Source organism: Vicugna pacos, chromosome 36 (assembly GCF_048564905.1).
Source record: "Vicugna pacos chromosome 36, VicPac4, whole genome shotgun sequence".
Classification (NCBI taxonomy): Eukaryota; Metazoa; Chordata; class Mammalia; order Artiodactyla; family Camelidae; genus Vicugna; species Vicugna pacos.
In genome coordinates, this window is record NC_133022.1 from 3,947,902 (window position 1) to 3,969,157 (window position 21,256).

Sequence of the window (21,256 nt, forward strand, 5' to 3'; positions counted from 1 at the left end):
GATGAAGCCTGCACTCACAGTTTCCTTCAACATCACCATGCAGTGCTGTCATCTCTGTTTTACTTCATAACCACCTGAAGTCCATAGATTACATTTGAGTTCATTCTTGGTCTTGTATATTTTAAAGGTTTGGACAAATGTACGATGACATACATCCATCATTATGATATCCATAGTGCTAAAAATGCCCTAAAAATCCTCTGTCCTCTGCTTGTTTATCTTTCCCCATCAACTTCCAGGAACCGCTGATCTAATTGTCTCCATAGTTTTACCTTTTCCAGAATGTTCTGTAGTTAGACTCTACAGCATGTAGCCTTTTCAGATGGGCTTCTTTTACTTAGAGATATGCATTTAAGGTTCCCTTATGCCTTTTCATGAGTTGACAGCTCATTTTTTAGGGCTTACTAATACTCCAGCATCAGGATGTACCTTAATTTATCCTTCACCTACTGAAGGGCATCTTGCTTGCCTCCAAGTTTTGGCAATTATAAACAGAGCTGCTATCAACATTTGAGTGCAGGTTTTTGTGTGGACATGTTTTCAGCTTCTTTGGATAAATACCTGAGTGTGAGGGCTGGATCATATGGTAAGAGTATATTTGGTTTTGTAGGAGATCATCAAAATGTGTTCCAAAATGGCCGTACCATTTTGCATTCTCACCAGCAATCTTTGAATATTCCTGTTATTGCACATCCTCACTAGTGTTTGGTACTGTCAGTGCCCTAGATTTTGGCCATTCTAATAGATGTCTCACTGTTTTAATTTGCATTTTCCTCATGATATACGATATGGATCATCTTTTCTTATGCTTATTTGAAATCTATGTATCTTCTTGGTTAGATGTTTATTAGGATCTTTGGTCTATTTTTTGATCAGTATTTTTGTTGTTGCTGTTTTTTTGTTGAGTTTTAAGAGTTCTTTGTATATTTTGGAAAATAGTTTACCAGACATATCTTTTGCAAATATTTTTCCCATTCTGCAGCTTGTCTTCTCATTCTCTTGACATCATCTTTCACAGAACAGATGTTTTTAACTTTAATGAAGTTCAGCCTATCAATTATTTCTTTCATGGATTGTGTCTTTGGCATTTCATCTAAAAAGGTCATGCCCAATGCTGTTTTGATTGTCTTCTATGTTGTCTTCTATGAATTTCACAGTTTTACACTTTAAATTTATGTCTGTGATCCATTTGATTTAATTTTTGTGAAGCTGTAAGGTCTGTGTCTAGATTCTTTATTTATTTATTTATTTTTTGCTTGTGGATGTCCAGTTGTCCCAGTACCACTTGTTGAAGAGACTGTCTTTGCTCCATTGCATTGCCTTTTCTCCTTTGTCAAAGATCAGTGGACTATTTGTGGGAACGTATTTCTGGGCTCTCTACTGACTTATTTGCCTATTCTTTTGCCAGTACCCACTGTCCTGATTACTGTAACTTTACAGTAAGTCTTAAAAAGTCTTTTGCCTCTTCAGATGAATGTGAGGATCAGTTTGTTGATATCCACAAAACAACTTGCTGCAATTTTGGTTGGGATTACACTGAATCTATAGATCAAGTTGGGAAGAACTGAAATCTTGACAATATTGAGTCATCCTGTCCATGAACATGAAATATCTCCCTATTTGTTTAGTGCTTCTTTGAGTTCATTCATCAGAATTTGTGGTTTTATTCATGCTGATTGTGTACATATTTTGTCAGATTTATTCCTAAGTATTTCATTCTTGGTGTGCTGATGCAAATGGTATCGTGTTTGTAACTTCAGATTGTTAGAGAGGAAATCAATTGAGTTCTACGTATTAGTTTTGTATCCTTCAACCTTGTTAGAATTGCTTATGAATTACAGGAAGGTTTTGTTTGTTTGGATTTTTTTTGTCAATTATTTCAGATTTTCTACAAAGAACATGTGTAAACAAAGACACTGTTAAGTCTTCCTTCTCAATCTGTGTACCTCTTTCCTTTTCTTATACTGCATTAGCAAGGATTTTTAGTCTGATGTTAAAAAAGAGTTGTAAGAAGGAATAACCTTGCCTCCCACCTGATCATAGTAAGAGAGCTTCAAGTTTCTCCCACTGCGGCTGTTAGCTTTAGTTTTGTAGGTAGTCTTTATCAAGTTGAGAAAATTTCCCTCTATTCTTAGTTTACTGAGAATTATTGTAACGAATATGTGTTGGAGTCTGTCAAGTGCTTTTTCTGCATCTATTGACATGATCATGCAGTTTTTCCTTTTTAGTCTGTGGTTGGAAGAGATTACATTATTACTTTTCAAACGCTGGACCAGCCTTGCATGAGTGGGGTAAATGCCACTTGGTTGTGGTGTTTAATTCTTTTTATAAATATTTTTTGGATTCAATTTGCTATTATTTTATTGAGGATTTTTGCATTTATGTCCATGAGAGAAATGGTTTATAGTTTTCTTTTTTTGTAATGTCTCTGTCTGGTTTTAGTATTAGGGTACTGCTGGTCTCATAAGATGAGTAAGGAAGTATTTCCTCTCCTTTAATCTTCTGAAGGAGATTGTAGACAATTAGTATAATTTCTTCCTTAAATTTGTGATAGAATTCACCAGTGAACCTATTTGGGCATGGTGCTTTCTGTTTTGGAAAGCTATTGATTATTGATTCAATTTTTTAAATAGGTATAGACTCATTCAGATTGTCTATTTCTTCTTGTGTGAGTTTTGGCAAATTGTGTCTTTCAAAGCATTGGTCTATTTCATCTAAGTTACGGTATGATCAGGCCATCCAATATGGCTGTTCTCTTGCTCTCTACACCTTCTGCTTGACTAGTCCGTGCTTTAGCTACACCCTACTCACACGACTGACCTTCCCTCTTAATCAGAGGCTAACCAGTAAATGTCTATGTACTTGCCTCTGTTCCTAGCTAGTGGATATTCTAATCTCCAGATCAAAATGACTCCACTATGTTAGTTTATCAAAAAGGTGGCGAGAGGCAAGCTCCTCTGCTGGTTTCTCTGGTAACTGATAAGCCAACCTGATGTCAAGTCCCCCTGTGACTGGTAACCTCCCTCTTCCCCTGGTACTGAAGACTGCTGCTCTGTCCTGCCTGCCAACGGCTGTCCATAGTGGGATGTAACTCTTGTTTTGGACGTATATGATCCCCATCTATTAAACCATTGTGTCTCTGTCATTGACTCTGAGCTCTTTCTTTAGTCTTGAGGCTGGGCAAGCACAGGGTTTACAGGCCTGTAGAGTGCAGCCCAACAGTTACCAAATTTGTGGGCATTTTGTTGTTCACACTATTCCTTTATTATGCTTTTAATGCCAGTGGGATCTGTAGTGATGTCCTCTCTTTCATTTCTGATATTAGCAGTTTGTGCCCCTTCTCTCTTTTTCTTAGTTAGCCGGGCTAGAGGCTTATTGATTTTGAAAGATGTTTTCAAACAACCAGCTTTTGGTTTTGTCAATTTCCTCTATTTATTTCCTGTTTTCAATTTCAGTGATTCCTGTGGTAATTCTTATTAATTTTCTTCTGCCTAGCTTGATTTAATTTTCTCTTCTTTTCCAAGTGGAAACCTAGATTACTGATTTTAGACCTTTTGTTTTTTCTAATACATACATTCAATACTGAAACATTTCTTCTAAGCACTACCTTTACTGTATTTCATAAATTTTGATAAGTTGCATATTCATTTAGTTCAAAACATTTAAAAATTTTTCTTGATATATCTTTTTTGATCCGTGTGTTATTTAGGAGAATATTGTTCAATCTCTGTGTATTTTGAGATTTTTCAGTTACTGTTCTGTTATTGATTTCTAGTTTAATTTTATTGTGGTATGAGAGTGGTCATTGTATGATTTCTATTCTTTTAAATTTGTTAAAGTGTGTTTATGGCTCAAAACGTGGTCTATCTTGTGCTGTTGTTGGATGAAGTAGTCTGTAGTTGTTAACTACCCAGTTTATTGATGGTGGTGTAGAGTTCATCTATGTCCTTACTAATTTTCCGCTTACTGGATCTGTCCATTTCTGAAAGAGGTTGAAGTCTTCAACTGATGTTGAAGTCTGCTGTTGAAGTCTTCAACTATGATAGTGCAGTCATTTCTTTCTCCTTGCAGTTTTATTAGTTTTTGCCTCATGTAGTTTGACACTCTGTTTTTAGGTGCTTATATGTTAAAAATTGTTACGTATTCTTGGAGAATTGACTTATCATTATGTAGTACCCTTCTTTATCCCTGATAACTTTCCTTACATTGTATTCTGTCTGAAATGAGTCTTGCTACTTTCTTTTGATTAATATTAGCATGATCTATTTTTCTTCATCCACTTTTAATCAAGATATGTTTTTATATTTAAAGTGGATTTCTTATGTAAAAATATAGTTGGGTCTTGTTTTTTGATCCATACTGACAATCTCTGTTTTTTAACTGGTGCATTTAGACCACTGATATTTAAAGTAATCATTCATATAGTTGGGATTAATAGTTGCCATATTTGTTATTGTTTTTTATTTGTTTCTCTTGTTTTTTGTCACTATTTTTGTCTTCCACTTTTTTTCTGCCTTTTGTGTTTTTAATTGAACAATTAATGATTTGATTATATTCTCCTGTCTTAGCATATCAGTTATACTTCTTTTTTCCACCTTTTGGAAAGCAAATACTGCCAACTTTAAAGTGAGGAGTTGGAGAAAGCATTATACTAGGGAAAATGAATGAATCTAAAGTAATATTTTGGTAAGTAATAATGAAACCCAAATTTGTGTACCAATAGGGAATTTACAGTCTGTTGGATTCATTAATTGGATATAAAGTTCAAAGTGGCAGACTGCCTGGTCATTGAAGCCAACATTTTCGGCTTTGAAAATGATAGGTGATGAAGCAATCTACAAAGACAGATGACGATAGGAGAAGATACTGAATTTGTAGTGCTTGTTGAAGATTCAGATGACAATATTTAATTTTCAAGTTAACAAACATTTGTTGAACCTATTTTGAAGCAGGGAATAACTGGGTCCAAGGACCAAGAAGTCACAGCCTCTGCCCTCACACAGCTACCCTGTGTAGTGGAAAGGTTGTAGTTGTGATGTAGATTGAGACCATTTACCTCCAGGTGCTAGAGTAAACTGTAGGAACTGCGGTTTTATCTTGCAGAAAGAGTATCCTACTGCTTCTCTAAAATAATGTCTCTAACTTGGTGAAATTTCTTTTCATGGGCAAACAGTTTTTTGGATTCAGGAAGAGTGGGTTGCAATATTTTATCCCTGAAAGCTTTTTACAAAGAGGAAAAAAGAGGTGCATACTCAGAATTATAATTTCCCTGTTTAGGGTGATATAGAATAAAACTCAAAGGGCACTGTGACTTGCTATGCATTAATGGATTCTTCTCTGCTAACGTTAGTAGCACTTCAATGGCAGAGAATAGAAAGAAGTCTGTTTTCTTCTCTTGATGTTATTTGCTTAGTTTGTAAACTAATATTTGTTTGGCTTCCCAGGGAAGAAACAATGGCTGAATTGTATTTTGAGACTCAGGGAAAAATAATAAAAATGTTCTATGCATTGTTTAATTCTTTCTTTCCTTTTGTGTTTCTTTTTTATTTTTTGCAATATTTCAATAAAATTTGGCTATCAGTATTTTTTCCCCCCTAAAGGAATGCAGTATGGGGTCTTGCCAGGACAGAATACCAACTTTTCTCAGTTTGCTGTATCGTTCTTGTGAGAGTTTATTTGTGTGATTGAAATAATACCACTGGCAAAGGAACACCTTTCAGAGAACCTGATGGGGTCTTACCGTTGCCATCTGTGGAATTTGTAGGATTTGAAACTCTGAAAGCTTTGTCCCTTCTCTGTATTGCTCCTTCCTCTTTAAGGAGAAAAATCTAAACCTTAACCACATTAAAAAGATGTGTATTTTGTGTGTGCGGTGGTGCCTTTCTGAGAATCACATCCTCATCATCCATGGGACAATAATACAGAACCCACCTTTCCCCAGAACTCTACGTAGAAACGCTGGAGAGACAACGGAATAGAAAGGCCTCAACTCCGGATGTCTCAAAGCCGGGAGCACTCAGGACTGCAGTGCTTCTCGAGCTTCTCGTGTCAGGGCCTCTTTACAGTGTTACAAAATCATGGAAAACCCCAAAGACTTTTTTCTTAATGTAGATCATAGCTATTTATATTTACCTTACTAGAAAGAAAGCTAAAGGCTTTTCGGAATTTTAATCATTAATATATTCTAGATGACAATAATAATCCCATTACCAGCTGCCCTAGAAGCCAAAAGAAGTGTATGAACAAGGAATGTCAGGTCTGCCACATGGGGTAAAATATGAGATGGCAGAAGGTGGGCCATGAGATTTAGCAACTTTGGGGGTCATCTGTGACTTTAGTAAGAGCAGTTTTGGTGAAATAGTGGGTGTGAAGGTCTGGTCACAGGGAGTTTAGGAGAGATTAGGAGAGAAACTGGAGAGACTGAGTAAAGACCGTCCCTTCCAGGGGTTCTGTTGCAAAGACTAGAAGAAATAGTGTAACAACTAATGGGAAGGGAGAGGACAGTAAAAGATGTGTTTTCTGTTTTGCTTTTTAAGATGAGAGAATTAATATCATGCATATGTGCTGATGAGGATGATTTTGTAAGGAGAAAAAACTTGGCAATGTAGAACAGGGACAATGCTTGGACTAATGTCTTGAGTGTGCAGCAGGGTTTGAGATGGAGTACCCACATGGAAGGATGGGCTCGAGAAAGACCATAGAGAATCCTTTCCAAACAGCAAGGCAGGCCGAGTGAGCACAGGTTCCCGTGCGGGGGGAAGGCAGCGGTGGGAGTTTCAGCAGGTTCTCTTCTGAGTGCTTCACGCCTCACAAGGGGCAGGTTGGTGTGGGAGAGTCACCTAGAGAGGGGACTGGGAATGAACCAGAAAAGCGCTTCTCCAAGGGCGACACCGGACAGCAGCAACAGCGTCATCTGGAAACTTGTGAGACATGCAGATTCCCAGGACTTCCTTCAGACCCACTGCAGACCTGGCTTTGGAGGCCGAGCCCAGCCGGTCCTCTGGAGCCCTGATGCACACGGAGGCTTCCAAGCCACTGGAGAGGGAGTTAGTGTATGACTTTGGGGGCCACCCTAACTACCTCGAATGCGAAGAACATGCAAAGTGAGATGAGTCAGCTAGCATATTGCAGGGTTTTCTCCAGACAAAAATCAGGTATTTTTTTATTGGATAGGCAGAGTGGGATGTATGGTCATTATTTCATAAAATATTAAATGGTTAAGTCTGTAAAAATTACAGTAAAAAGTTGCTATGGCCTGAGATGTGTCCCCCCCACCACGCTCCAACATTCATGTTTAAAGTCCTAACTCTCAGTACCTCTACACGTGACTATATTTGGACACAGGACCTTTAAAGAGGTAGTTAGGTTATAGGGTCTCAATAGGGCGGCCCTAATCCAATGACTGGTGTTCTTAGAAGAGAAAGCCAGGAGACAGACACGTAAAGGGGAGGAAGATCATGTGAAAACACAGGAACGATCAGCCATCTATAAACCAAGGGAGAGTCCTCAGGAGACACCAACACTGCCAACACCTGGATCTTCCACTCCAGCCTCCAGAAGTTTGAGACACCTGTGCTGGTTAAGCCACCCAGTCCGTGGTACTTTGCCCTGGCTGTCCAAATAAATGAACACGAAGATGCCAGGAAAGTATTTTATTTTTTAAATACTTAAGGTGAAAAGGGCCAACTTTCTGCACTGGATCAGCACCTTAGCCAACGGACTCCCTCTAAGTACCTTTATTCCTTTGTGCAAAGGGGAACCAGAACAGCATCTTCCTCAAAGGGCTGCTGTGGAGCCGAAATGAGGTAATTCACGCAAGGCTGTAGCTCAGTACCTAACCCACGAAGTCCTCCAGCATCTCAGCCTGAAAGAGCTGGCAGCACCCGGAAAGAGCATGCGTGCGTGGCCAGGACTGTTCTCCCTGGCGCAGCCACAGCTAGGACTCAGATTGCGAGGGGTGTCCCCGAGCCTGGTGGCGCTGCCCTCTTCTTCTTCCCTAGGGCTGATTTCCGAAGCAGTCCTGAAGGCCGCAAGGCAGGGCTGGACTCCAGGGTTGGTTTTCTGTGTTGACACAGCAGGCCAGGCCCTGTCTGGTTCATAAATTGATGTGATGCTATTTCCAGGTCTCCTGTGAAAGTGAGCCAGGAAAATCACTCTAACAGGGCTGCTGGACCTTCTCTTGTGCTGTTTTGTTTGTGGGGCTGCAGAGGCAGGGAAGGGGGATAGAGAGGTGACTGGGAGCAATCCTTTTCTTCTCTCAATTTTGTATTTAGCCATTTCAAAGTGTCATCACCAAGAAATTACTACTTAATTGACAATATGATAGTTTCTTAAATAAGACTGAGCCGGGGGGGTGGTGTGTTGTGTGGTTATCACTTCTAAGCGTGGTGCTTTGTTGAATTTTTCCTCCGCAAGCAGTTATTTCCTGGTGATGGATTTCCCTAAGCCAAATCACGTCCCCTCTTTAAGGATCATTTTGACTGTGCATCTACAACATCCTTTTCAGAAAGCACTGATTATTATTGGTAGGGATGGTAGACAGATTCTCCCTGTTCTGGGCAGTTAAACAGCCTCTCATCCCAGTTTACTTTGCATGGGTCTGCCACTGAACCAGCATCCTTGATTTGTGTTTAAACTACAATAAAAAATAACCTTAGGAAGTCTTACTCTATCCAAAAGCCAGTGCTCCTGTGAGCCTAAAGCCTTTTAAAACTTCTGCAGGTGTACTGTCTGTAGATTTCAGACTACTATTAGGGTCACTCAGTGTAAACTAACCATCTGTAAATGGCTTACTTGACCATTAAGGAAAGAAGCAAATGGGTGGACTAGGGTTGAATCAGTACTGCATTTCTAAGAGCTTTGTCCACTTACCAGAGTTTTATTGTTTTTCTTTTGGTTGCATGGACCTTGGTTTACTTAGAATCTCAATCCAGCATCTTCCATATTTGTTAAGCACTTTTTTCAAGGTCGTATTGGACTTTCCATTTTATGGATGGTGTTTCCTATGGTGAGTACTGTAATGTGTCTATATTTCTCTATTTATATTTTCCTCTTTGATGTAAGGTGAAATTCACTGTTTCACTCCAAACCCCAAGAACTCAATAATTATTTCCACGTTCTTCTATCCCTCCTTGACTTGACATGCCTTTCTTATGTAGTATTCTCTCCTCTCTGCTAAGGAATCGATCCCAGACATCTGGCTGGTTCTGTGATGTGTAGGTCTACTCCTTTATCAGTGCCATCCTACAGAGGAGCTTAGAGTCTCCTTTCATACACAGTAAGGGTTGTCCTCATCTTTTACTCTCCTTTATCAAAACATCTTGTTTATTCTGAGCTCTCTGTCATTTCACATTTAATTTTTTACATTGCAATTACATACTGAATACTTACATATTTTTCATTATAAAAATCATCAAATGAGGAAGGATATCACGTTCAAAGTAAAAAGCCTCCTTGATTTTTCAACCCCATCCTAGAATCAAACACTTAACAACTCTGAGTTTACTAATGGGTCTTTTCTATGTATTTCCATGTTATGTGTTTTAAAAGTAGTTTTGGGACACAACATTGTAAAATGACTATTACTCAATAAAAAATGTTAAAAAAATAAAAAAATAGTTTGGGAGTTTTATTCTTACATGAATTATAATAATAAACTTTGTTTTTAGTATGTATCTATTAAACAATCACTCATCATGTACCAGGCACTGGGAGACATGGGCAACCAGGACAAGCAGACATCACTGGGCTTGTGGTGCTTATATCTGAGTGGAGAAAAGCAGGCAATTAACAGTGAACATAACATACAATTAAATCATTTAAAATTGCAGAATATACCAAGTGCCGTGGAAAAAGCAAAGCGGAGTAAAGAGTGAGAAGTCCCGGTGTGCACAGTGGAGGGTGCTGCAACATCAAACAGGGCACGCAGCCAGCTTCCCGAGGAGGGAAGGTCTGAGCAAAGCCCTGGAGGAGGGCTTCCCAAGCTGGGTTGTAGCACTTGCACCCTGAGGATCTTTCTTGTTGGCACATAAAGATTCCTTCATTCTTTGAATTGTTCTTTAATATTCCATAGCATTTTAATGCCTTTTTCTTAGAAACTAACCAAGTATAGAAGATTTAAAAGCTACAATGAGCAATTCTTGTTTACTAGACATAGAAGTGTGTAACCCAGATAAGGAATACTCATTTCCTAACATTATTGAAATACCTACAAATAATTTACCATACGGTAAGCATCAATCACTATCTCAGTAACTGACAAACTAAAATAAAAAATGGATATCATTCAAGCTATACCCTTAAACTATAGTGCAATGAAATGAAATAATAGCCAAATAAATCACTTCACATAGGAATAAAAAAATGGAAAACTGTTACAATTCTTTATTGGCCTTTAATATGAATTTTGAGACTCAAAATTGGCATTAGAAACTCTTTTAACATAACTCACTATTGTACTCCTGAAACTATGCTTTAATAAAAAATAAACTCTTAAAGTTAGTGAGAATAATATTCATCAATTCCTATGAGACAATAAAAGCAATAATCAGAGTTAATTCAGATGCTCTAAAGTACTTGAAAAAACTTTAAAACTAAGTATTCTACTCAAAATCTATAAACAGGTAAGTAATGTGCAAGTAAAATAGAACTTTTTAAGAAAAATGTATTAAATGATATTTAAAACACAAAAATATACACGGTAGTTTGAAAAGAGCCATACCAATGCACTTTGCAAATTAGTTGAAGGAAATAAGGTAAGTGAATATAACTACAAATAATGAGAAAACTTTCTTCATTAAAAGAGATCTATGCATATGTAAAATAATGCATATATTTTAAAAATCTAGAATCTAAATGAAGTACAGTTTCTAGGAAAAATGAAAATTACTAAAATTGAGTCAGGAAGAGTAGATAATCCTGACAGACCAATTACAAATAAAGAAAATACACAAAATATAGTCCAAAATATTTTCTTAAAAGGGCACTAAAAAGTTTCCATTCTAATGTGGCTGGTCAAAGCCTTCATTTCTCACTTACTCTCTTAAATATAAAAAAGTAACTGGAAAAAATAAGAAATAAAAATGTAAACCTAATGTTTTGCTGAGGTATGTGGACTACTTAAATTCCTGAACAACAACATAGGAGGGGGCTGCCCAAATCAGTAAATATAAAACAGAGAAGGACACGGGAAAATAAGTTTTATTTTTTATTTATTCATTTATATTTTATTTATTCACTTATATTTTAGTTATTTATTCATTTATTTTTATTGAAGTACAGTTAATTTACAATATTGCATTAGTTCAAGGTGCACAGGATAGGGATTCAGTAGTTCCATAGGTTATATACTCCATCTAAAGTTATTGCCAAAGAATGGCTATAGTTCCGGCGCTATACCATATATCCTCGTTGCTTACCTGTTTTCTGCATAGTAGTTTGTGTCTTAATCTCCTACCCCTATCTGGCTCCTCCCCCTTTCCCTCTCCCCACTGTTCTCTGTATCTGAGTCTGTTTCTGTTTTGTTGTACATTGGTTTGTATTATTTTTCACATCCCACATATAATAACATAGGGTATTTGTCTTTCTCTGTCTGACTTATCTCACTAAGCAAATAATCCTAAAATTTGTATGGAACCCAAAAGACCCAGAATTACCAAAGCAATCTTGAGCAAAAAGAACAAAACCTGGAGGTGTCACACTTCCTGACTTCAGACTGTGCTTACAAAGCTACAGAACGCCCATGACTTTGAAGCTCAGAAAGTGTTGATAATGCTTAACTTTCTAGTGTAAGTAGCACACTCTAGAGCAAAAGCAACATTTTTTCTTTATAACAACAGGAGCAGCGCCTAGAGGACATCACTGGGAACGTGCACGGGTTTGGTTCCGAGAGAGGAGGAGAGCTCACGGGCAATCTTCACAGACAAGCTGCATTTGCAGGAAGCAGGAAATGAAGCGGTGGACACAGGGAAAACGCACACTGGGAGCAGCTCTGCAGAAGTGATTCTGGCAGACTGGGGAGAGACAACACTGAAAAAATCCTAATTTTATCTTTCTGGACTGGCACATGACTCGGGCACCTCTCTATTTGGAAAAGAGCTCGGCCTGGATTTCTAGTTGAAATGAAGAAAAAAAAAGAGTTCTTAAAAAAAAAGCTAGTTAGTATTTTAGTATTTATACAAAAATACTATTTAAAAAGAAAAAAGAGAATATAATAAAATGGCAGATAATGAAACACTCTAGAAAACAAAACAGCTTTTCAAGAATGGTGAAAGGTGTTAATGTATTATGAGAAACATGACTTATTAAAGCAATCATTTTTACAAAACAGAAGTACAACAAAGATAAACAAGAGTTTAAGGAATATATCGGAAGCCTATAAAAGAAAGATGAGTTGGCAAATTATAGAAAATAAACAGAAAATTAAAAGTAATCAGAGCAAAAAAGGTGAAATGGAAGCAGCACAAACACACAAAGGCTAGACAGCACTGAGATCACAGTAAATTATACTGAAGGGTACAGAGACCGTGAGCGACTTAAAACAAGCAAATGGAATGGAAGTGAGCAAGAGTTCAAAAGAATGAGAGAGAAAATTATAAATCAAATAAACATCATCCTGAAGTGGCTTCTGCCCCTTTAAAAGAAAAGAACAAATCTGACTCCATATTAGGTCTGTTCCTCTGACTTTAACCCTGTGCCCTGTTTTCCAGGCTCAGTCTTGTCAGCGCCGCACCTTTTGTGAAACAATGTTGCCTTCAGCCTGAAATAGACAGGAGAGCCTGTTCTCAAGGCTCTGACCTTTAAGGATATTTACACTTTTGCACTCCTGCAAAGATAACAGGTTGCAGAATAGACAATCACGTTTGTTTTGTTGGAGGTTTACAGGGATCTGACCCAGGTGGAGAGCTGCAAGAACAAAGGATTCTAACAAAGAATTCCTACACCAAGAAGTCTGCAACAACCAAGCATACCCTTTTCCCCTTTTTAATATAAAAGGAGCCTGAATTCTGACTTGGGGAAGATGGATCTCCAGAACATTAGTTGGCCATCTTCTTGGTCAGCTGGCTTTCTGTATAAAGCCGCCATTCCTTGCCCCAAAACCTGGTCTCCCGACTTACTGGCCTGTCATGCAGTGAGCAGAACAAGCATGGACTCGGTAGCACAAAAATACGTTGGAAGTATCCATTTGGTGTATTTAATGACTTGCTTCCACTGGTCTTTGTTCCTGAATTTTCCTTTTCTTGCCCACTCCTGCTGTTTACGAAAAATCTGTCAGCTGCTCATGTGGACACATTTCCATCTCGAGCCACTACCCTTCCAGGTAAGAACTGATGCCAAGAAGACAATGGAAGTTGCTAAGAGTTATTACCTGGTCAGAAAAGAGCAGAAGTGGGTTCTGGCTGGTGTTCAGGAGCAGGCTGGGACACCTGACAAGATGTCATAAGTACGGATAGACAGCTGGGCACCAAAGGAGAAGTTTCTAAGGCCCCATGAGGGACTTGCTGGATAGGAAGGAAAAGTCCCAGACTGTAGCACTGATCCCACCATGAGTTTCCTGGCTGAGGCTAGGCAAGTCATTTAAATTCTCTAGGCCTGTGCTGTCCACCCTGGGAACCACCAGCCAGGTGCAGAATTATGAAGTTATTCTGTAGCCAGGCAGAATTATAAATAAACATTTTACTGCAATGGCTCAGCATGTATAATGTTTAGAAACATTAGTGGTTTTCTTGCCCTAACAAGTTAGTTTTGTGTGTCTAGCTTTCTGTGGTTTGTAATGCCTGTGACTAGTGACTCCCCTATAGTGAGGTATTTTGAAGCTGTAAGTTACTGGACACAGTACCCTCATATCACAGTTGAAAAAAATTGATCCACAGAAGCCAGGCCATCTGATTTGGTAGTTAAAGCAGGGGCTCTGGAGCCAGCCTGCCTGAGTATAAATTCTCACTCTGCCTCCAGGGGGTTCTGTGCGAATCTTTGACAAATAATAATAATAGTAGTAATAGTAATAGTAATAGTAATAGTAATAATAATAATAATAATAAAATAATTAATACTAATATACAAATAATAATATTATTATATAATATATAATTATATTATAATAATATATTATTATTATTATTTACTAACTTGTGCCTCTTTTTCCTTACCTTTTAAGTGGTGAGGAATATGTAGACTATCTCCTACTGTGCTGGCAGGATTAAGTGAGTTAACATCTGTGCTGCCCACTTCCCGGGGTTTCAGCATTCTCAAGGCAGTCAGTTCCAAACTTGGAGGCATTCTCCGCTGTCTTCGTCAGTCTGGGATGCTGTAACAAATCACCATGGGTCAGGTGGCTTAAACAACCAGCATATTCCTCAAGTTTTGGAGGCTGAGACTTTCAAGGTCAGGATATCTGGGAAAGGACTGGCTTCATGGCTTGAAGATGGCTGTCTCCCCATGATCTTCATGGGGCAGAGAGCAGAGAGAGGCAAGCTCTCTGGGGCCCCTTATAAGGGCACAAATCCCATTCATGAGGGCTCTACCCTCATGATCTCATTTTACCCTAATCACCGCCCAAAGGCCCCACCTCCCAACACCATCACACTTGGGAGATCAGGTTTCAACATACAGGTTTCAAGGGACACAAACATTCAGTCCACACATCGGCTAACTCTCCCCAGCAAGTAGTCATCAAACCTATACTAATTCCTTCAAAGTAACACTTATATCTCTGCCCATTTCCATTCCTATGTCCACTACCACTGAAGCCCTGTGACATTTTACTCCTTATTTTCCTGGTAGAGGTTTAATTGATTCCTCTACTCCAATGCTCTCCTCACTACAAATAGTCTGCTTCACAGCCCTGCCAGGTAGTTCTCCCTAAAACTCGGCTTGAGGGTCTACCTTCCCACCGCACCTCATTGTTTTTTAGGTGTAAATGTCAGAATCCTCTCCACACCCCATCCCAGACCTTTAATCCCTTACACAACCCCTCCCTAATGTTACTTTTCTATTACTACTGTGACAAATTTCCATTAAGCCATTAAGTAATGGCTTAAACCACCACGGATTTATCACCTTATGGCTCTGGAGGTCAGAGATCCAGCACAGTTCTCACTGGGCTAAATTCAAGGTACCAGCAGGGTGCCTGCCTTCTGGAGGGTCTAGAAGAGAATGTTTCCTTGTTTCTTTTTTTCAGTTTCCAGAGGTCACCCACCTTCCTTAGCTTGTGCCCCACGACTTCCACCATCTTCATGGCCAGCAACCTTTTTGAACACTGCTCCATGGCTGCACCTCCCTCTGACCCTAAACTCAGCTGGGAAATGTCCTCCACTTTTAAGGACGCCTGCGATTACACTGAGCCCACCTGGACAATCCAGGCTACTCACCCTATCAACCTCATCTCAGGATCCCCTTTTCCCACCCCACTCAGGCATTATGTATATGGCTGTGACACTCACCTTGGGTAACGTGTCCTCTCGTGAGCAATTTAACGTTCAAGACACTTATGAATGGCTTTGTTTTTCTTCCTTAGTCTTTCCACATTCAGTACGTCTGGTGAGACTACATGAATCCGTTTATTTGTGGCCCAGCACTAATCTTTAATAATCTATCATGTGTTTAAAAGGCTAACTAGTAGACACTTTAGAAGACAGAAATCCTCTAACATTTTTGTCCTAAAATATCTGCTGTCCCTTTTGCCGTGTACAGTGTAACATGTCACAGGTGGCTACACTGTTGGGGGGAGCACGCACATTGTTCTACCACCACATTCCCCTCATTCACACCAACGCGCTGGTCTCCTAACCGAGGATCTGTGCTCCCACCTTTGCTCACTTCCTCCTCCTTTCCGTTGACCATTCTGTTCCCACAGCTTCCTTCGTTCACCACAGCAGGATGTCATGGCCACATTCTTTTCTAAATGGAGTGGATATTGTGCATCTAATGTCTGATAATTGTTCTTATTGTATACGCACACACTCACCTACATGATCCACATCCATCCCTATTTCCCTAGACTCTTCCAGAGGAATCAGTTGCATGATGGTGCTGATGATCCTGACAGTGACGACAGGGCCTCTCAAGGACTCTGATAAAGAGGGAATCAGTAAAGAGAGGGAATCATTGCAAAATTGCCACAGAAACAGGCTTAAAGGTGAATAAGTGATACAGAGTTTAATGAAATCGACTAATATTTAATTATTTAAAAAATTTTGTATCACCGTACTTAAAATTTTAAGGGGAATTTTCATTCACCACTAACCAAAATTTGACTTTAGGACTGAAATCTAAGAGGATTTCTATCTTCTAACAAATTGTCCACTGGCCTTTTAAACACGTGATCCTTTAAAAAAGACGAGTGCTGGTCTGGAAATAAACAGGACTCATATAATCTCACCAGACACAGTGAATGTGGAAAGACTAAAGAAGAGAAACAAAAAGCCATTCATAACATCTTGAACCTTATGTTGCTCACAGGAGGAAGGTGAGTGTCACGTCAACATAATGCCTGAGTGGGATGGGGAAGCTGATCTTCCTCATCAGACATTTATGCTGATTTGTTAGATGCCAACACGATTTCCTCATTGGATTTGCTTAAAATAAGCATGGAACAGTTTAGGCTGTACAAAAAGCAGACTAAACATTTTCCCCTGCTGCCAGATCTCTGGACTGAATGTCCCCACAAGAGGGACAAGATCATATTTCATAGGGAAGTCTTCCTGAGAAACAGTAGGCTTTTAGAGGGCAGAACTGCAGGTCCCCCATGGAGGGCTGGAGGAGGGCTAGAGGGGACACTGGAAATACAGAAGGATTGAGTTCAGATACTGCTGCTCAGGTCACCAAAGACAGCAGTGCTAGCACTAAGGATATGACATGCTCCCAAAAGTGCCATGAGTGAAGGAGCCTGTGAACACTAAGCAGGTTGTTAAGACACAGCAGCACATAATTAGCATCACAAGTCAATTACAGCATGCTTTGATATTTGGAAAATAATTAGCCCATTGCTCTTTGAAAGTGTAGCAATAGCAATAGAAATAATAAAGTCTGAGCTGCCTTGGAGATAACAAACAATAAACAATTCTAAATCTGCAGGATTCCTTGACAATATGCAAGCAATGAGCTAGATGTCGGCTGCAGATACCTCTTACTGCAGGGCTCACTCCTGCAAAGCATACAGCTTAGTTTTCTCAGCAGACAGAGGGAATCACATCAAAATTCCTAATCTTGAGAGGTTTACTATATGGCAGGAAAGATCAGACAAGTCCACACAGCCAAGTATGAATAAATGCAATCAAATATCATGAAGTGTGAATGGAGCACAGAAGAAAGAGAAATTCCTTTCACCTGGGGTCTAGAAAGACCTTAGAAAATGTGGCTTTGCAGATGGCCAAAGAAATGGGTGAAATTTTGGCAGAACAGCCTGTAATAAGGAAGAGAATTTAAAAACTGATTCTAAAATTAAAAAAAAAAATGCAAAGCATTCCAAATATCCAAAACAACTTTGAACAAAGTTGGAAGACTTACACTATCTGATTTTCAGACTTTTTAAAATAAAGCTACAGTAATCAGAAATTATGGTACTGATGTAAAACAGGAAAGCAGAATAATGGAACAGAATAGAACATTCAGAACTAAACCAACACTTAAATGGACAATTGATTCTCAATAAGGATGCAGTGGAGGAAGGGTCTTTTCAACAAGCAGTGCTGGAACAATTAGATATCCATATGCAAAAAAAAAAAATGACCTCTGATCCACACCTCACCACATACACAAAAATTAACTCAAAATCGATCACAGATCTTCACAGAAAATCTAAAACCATAAAACAGCTAGGAGAAAAAGCATAGGCTTAAGCTTTATGACCTTGGGTTTGGCAAATATTTCTATGCTATGACACCAGAAGTATCATCTTATTTAAAAAAGAAACTGATACAGTGAACTTCATCAAAATAAAGACACTTCAAAGCTCTTCCTAAACACTGCTAAGCAAGTGAAAAGCCAAGCCATAGATAGACAGAAACTATTTGCAGATCATATATCTGATAAAGGTCTCTCTTTGTATCTGATCCAGAATAAAGAACTCTAAAAACTCAATACTAAATCAAGGGACAATGAGCCAGACCTGAAAACACACTTCACTAAAGATATCCAGACGGCTAATCAGCATGAAAAGATGTTGATTAAAGATGCCATTAGTCATTAGTGAAATGCTTTTTAAAACCACAATGAGATACTAGTACACATACAAACTAGAAGGAATACAATTACAAAGACCTCACAAAGCACCGGCTAGGAAGTAGAGCAACCAGAATTGATACACACCATGAGGAACTTACAATAATACAATCATTTTGGGAAACTGTTCAGCAGTTTCTTAAAAAAAAAGGTAAACAGCTATCTACCATACGACCCAGACATTCCTCATCTTGGTGCTTTAAAAAACAAAAGCATACATCTATACAAAGACTTGTAACCAAATATTCATTGCAATTTTATTTATAATAGCCCAAGTTGTAAATAACCCATGCATCCATCAAGAAGTAAATGGAGAAACAAATGATGGTCTATCCAAACACTACGCACAATAAACTTCTCAGCAATAACTCAGCACTAAACAATACTCTGCTGTAAGAAAAATGAGCTATTAATACAGCAACACAGATGGCTCTGAAAATAATTATGCTGAATGAAAGAAGTCAGACAAAACAGAGTAGATACCATATGAATCCATTCATACACGGATCTTGAAAATGCAAACCAATATGTTGTGATAGAAAGCAGATCAATGGTTTCCAGGGGAAGAGATGGGGAGGGAGGGAGGGAGGGATAACAAAAGGCAGGAGAGAAGTTTTGTGGGTGATGGGTATGTTCACTGCCCTGAGTGTGGTCATGGTTTCTTGGGGATATACTTATGTCAAAGTGTATTAAGTTGTACACTTTAAATATGTGAAAATTATTCTGCCAAGTATACCTCAAAGCTGTTTTAAGGAAAAAGGCACTTCAGTCCTGACCCAGCTCAGCACCTGATTGGTGTGACATGATCAGTCCCTCACCCTGTCTGCCCAATGGGAAGGTAGAAAACCTCTCATGGAAGATAACATATGGATTTTCCATTTGCAATGTCTGCCATGTAATAAAGAATTTCTAGACATGCAACATGTCAAGACCATATGACTGATACTATGAGAACAAGAAACAAATGCAAACCCCCAGGTGATGTAGGCCTCAGAGTTAACAATAAAGACTATAAAATGATTACTTTTAATATATTCAAGAAAATAAGGAAATGATGGGGAAATAGATAACAGGATAAAGATTTTCACCAGAGAAATATACTGGAATGTATTTTTAAGAAAAATCAAACAGATAGTCTAGAACTGAAGCTTTTAAGTCTGGAAACAGGTGAACAGAGTTAATTTGGATCTTTTTTTAAGTAAAACTTTGAGTAATGCTGCATAGAATACAACAAAAATAATACAGAGCTAAATAATAATAACAATAACAACAACAACAACAACAATAATAATACAGAGCTATCTATGGAGAGAGAAGTTCCCAAGTGACAATATAAAGAGGTTTCATGTTTGTCAAAGCACTGTCCTATCCACGTATCTCCCCTGATTCTCAAAACTGACCAGTGCAGTCCCACTGGGCAAGAAATGCCACACCATTTCACAGTGCATACGCAGGTTGCCCGACTGATCGATACAATCAGTGATAGGAGAGGGGACAAAACTCAGGTTCCTGATCCCTTGTTTCACTTACTGTGGGACAAATGACCAATTCAAGGGTAACAATTCAGTGAATGAACGAGTAACATAACTCTCAATTAGTCCCACAAGTGCCTGGAAGAGCGCGCCTGGGCACACTGTGTAACGTAACCGCCCATCTACTTTAATCGCCATCCTTTCCAGATTTATATAAAGGTTACTTCCACCCAGGCAGTGACTCCTGAAGGGCAAGAATCATGTCTGAACATGCTTTCAAATCCACAGCAGAACCTGACAATTCGGCTCTGGAGCCTGTGTTTACTGAGTGTGGAATCTCAGTGATTCCAGCTCTTATGCCTCTGCCTTCCCACCCACCTCTCACAACACGGCCCTTATGACCAAGTTCTCCCGGGGCTGGGGCCACAGAACCCATTTACAGGATGGGAAAAACCTGATCATATGAACTAACCTCCAAATTATTATCGAGTCACCTGCACTTCAGGGATCAGTAATCCCAGAAGCTTTGCAGTTCAGGCAGCTGAGGGAAATTTGTATCGGCTGTATCTTCTACTGTGACTGCCTGGGTGACATCAGACAAGGAATTGTGCTCAAAAGCCTGAGTTTCTCCTTTCAGGGGTAAGCCTGATTAACAGATCTCATCTCTCACTCAACAAATGGGAAGATCAATGCTTTACACAGGAGTGCAATACTCACTAGGTTCTGGATTTAGACTCAGAAAAATCATTTGAGAAAGACTGACAGAATGCTGCTTTAATGCAAATTCAAGTAGTCTTACCTTTCAGTAAATCATCTTCTTCCCCTACTTGTCACTTCATCCAAGTTTAAAAGATGTTGGAGAACAGGGACGAGTGTGCCAGCAATCTGTGACCCAATAACCTAAAATGTCACCTAGGAAAAAAAAGGGAGTAACACATTAAGAAAAAACATGGTGAGGATGGCGGGACCATCCCCCAACTCCAGGCTAAGAAGATCTGAGTAATAGCCTTCCTGCCTGCCTGGGGCATCAGCTGTTGTGAAAAACTGACCCGGAAACCACACTGTGTCCAGCAGCTCTTCCGTAACACAGGCTACACTTTCTCAGGGTGAAGAACTGGCTCCATTGACCCCTTTGCTGAAGAATAAAGACAAAGGAGACCAAGAGAGTTCTGCGCCTCCCCAGGAGAGAGCCCACTTCTTGGTCTGACTCCACTGTGCTCGCCTCCCAGGAGCAGGATAAACTGGAGACAGGCATCCTGTGAATCTGGGGCAGCAAAGGTTGCCCCTGTGCCAGGCTGCAGGGGGGATGGGAACAAACTGACCGGCTGGCCAGGGGCAGCCCCCTCAGGGCAACGTGCCCTGACTCCGGTGGTTAGGCCGTCAGGCAACCTGTGTCTTTCGACCTGGAGCAACAGGCCGCCCCCAGGCCAAGCTGCAGGGAAGACAGGAGCTAATCCCCGGCTCCCCCGTGGCAGGCTCCATACCCCCGCCACCACCCCACAGCCCCCAGGATGATCTGGTTAAGAGTGATCAGCAAATGAGGGGCAGCAGAGGCTGCCCCCAGG

General features: G+C 39.5%; 1 pseudogene; it reads right to left on the minus strand.

Moving 5' to 3' along the window:
* Nucleotides 1-11,193: 11,193 nt before the first annotated feature.
* Nucleotides 11,194-21,256, minus strand: part of LOC140691717 (H(+)/Cl(-) exchange transporter 3-like) — a 41,365-nt pseudogene continuing 31,302 nt past the window's right edge.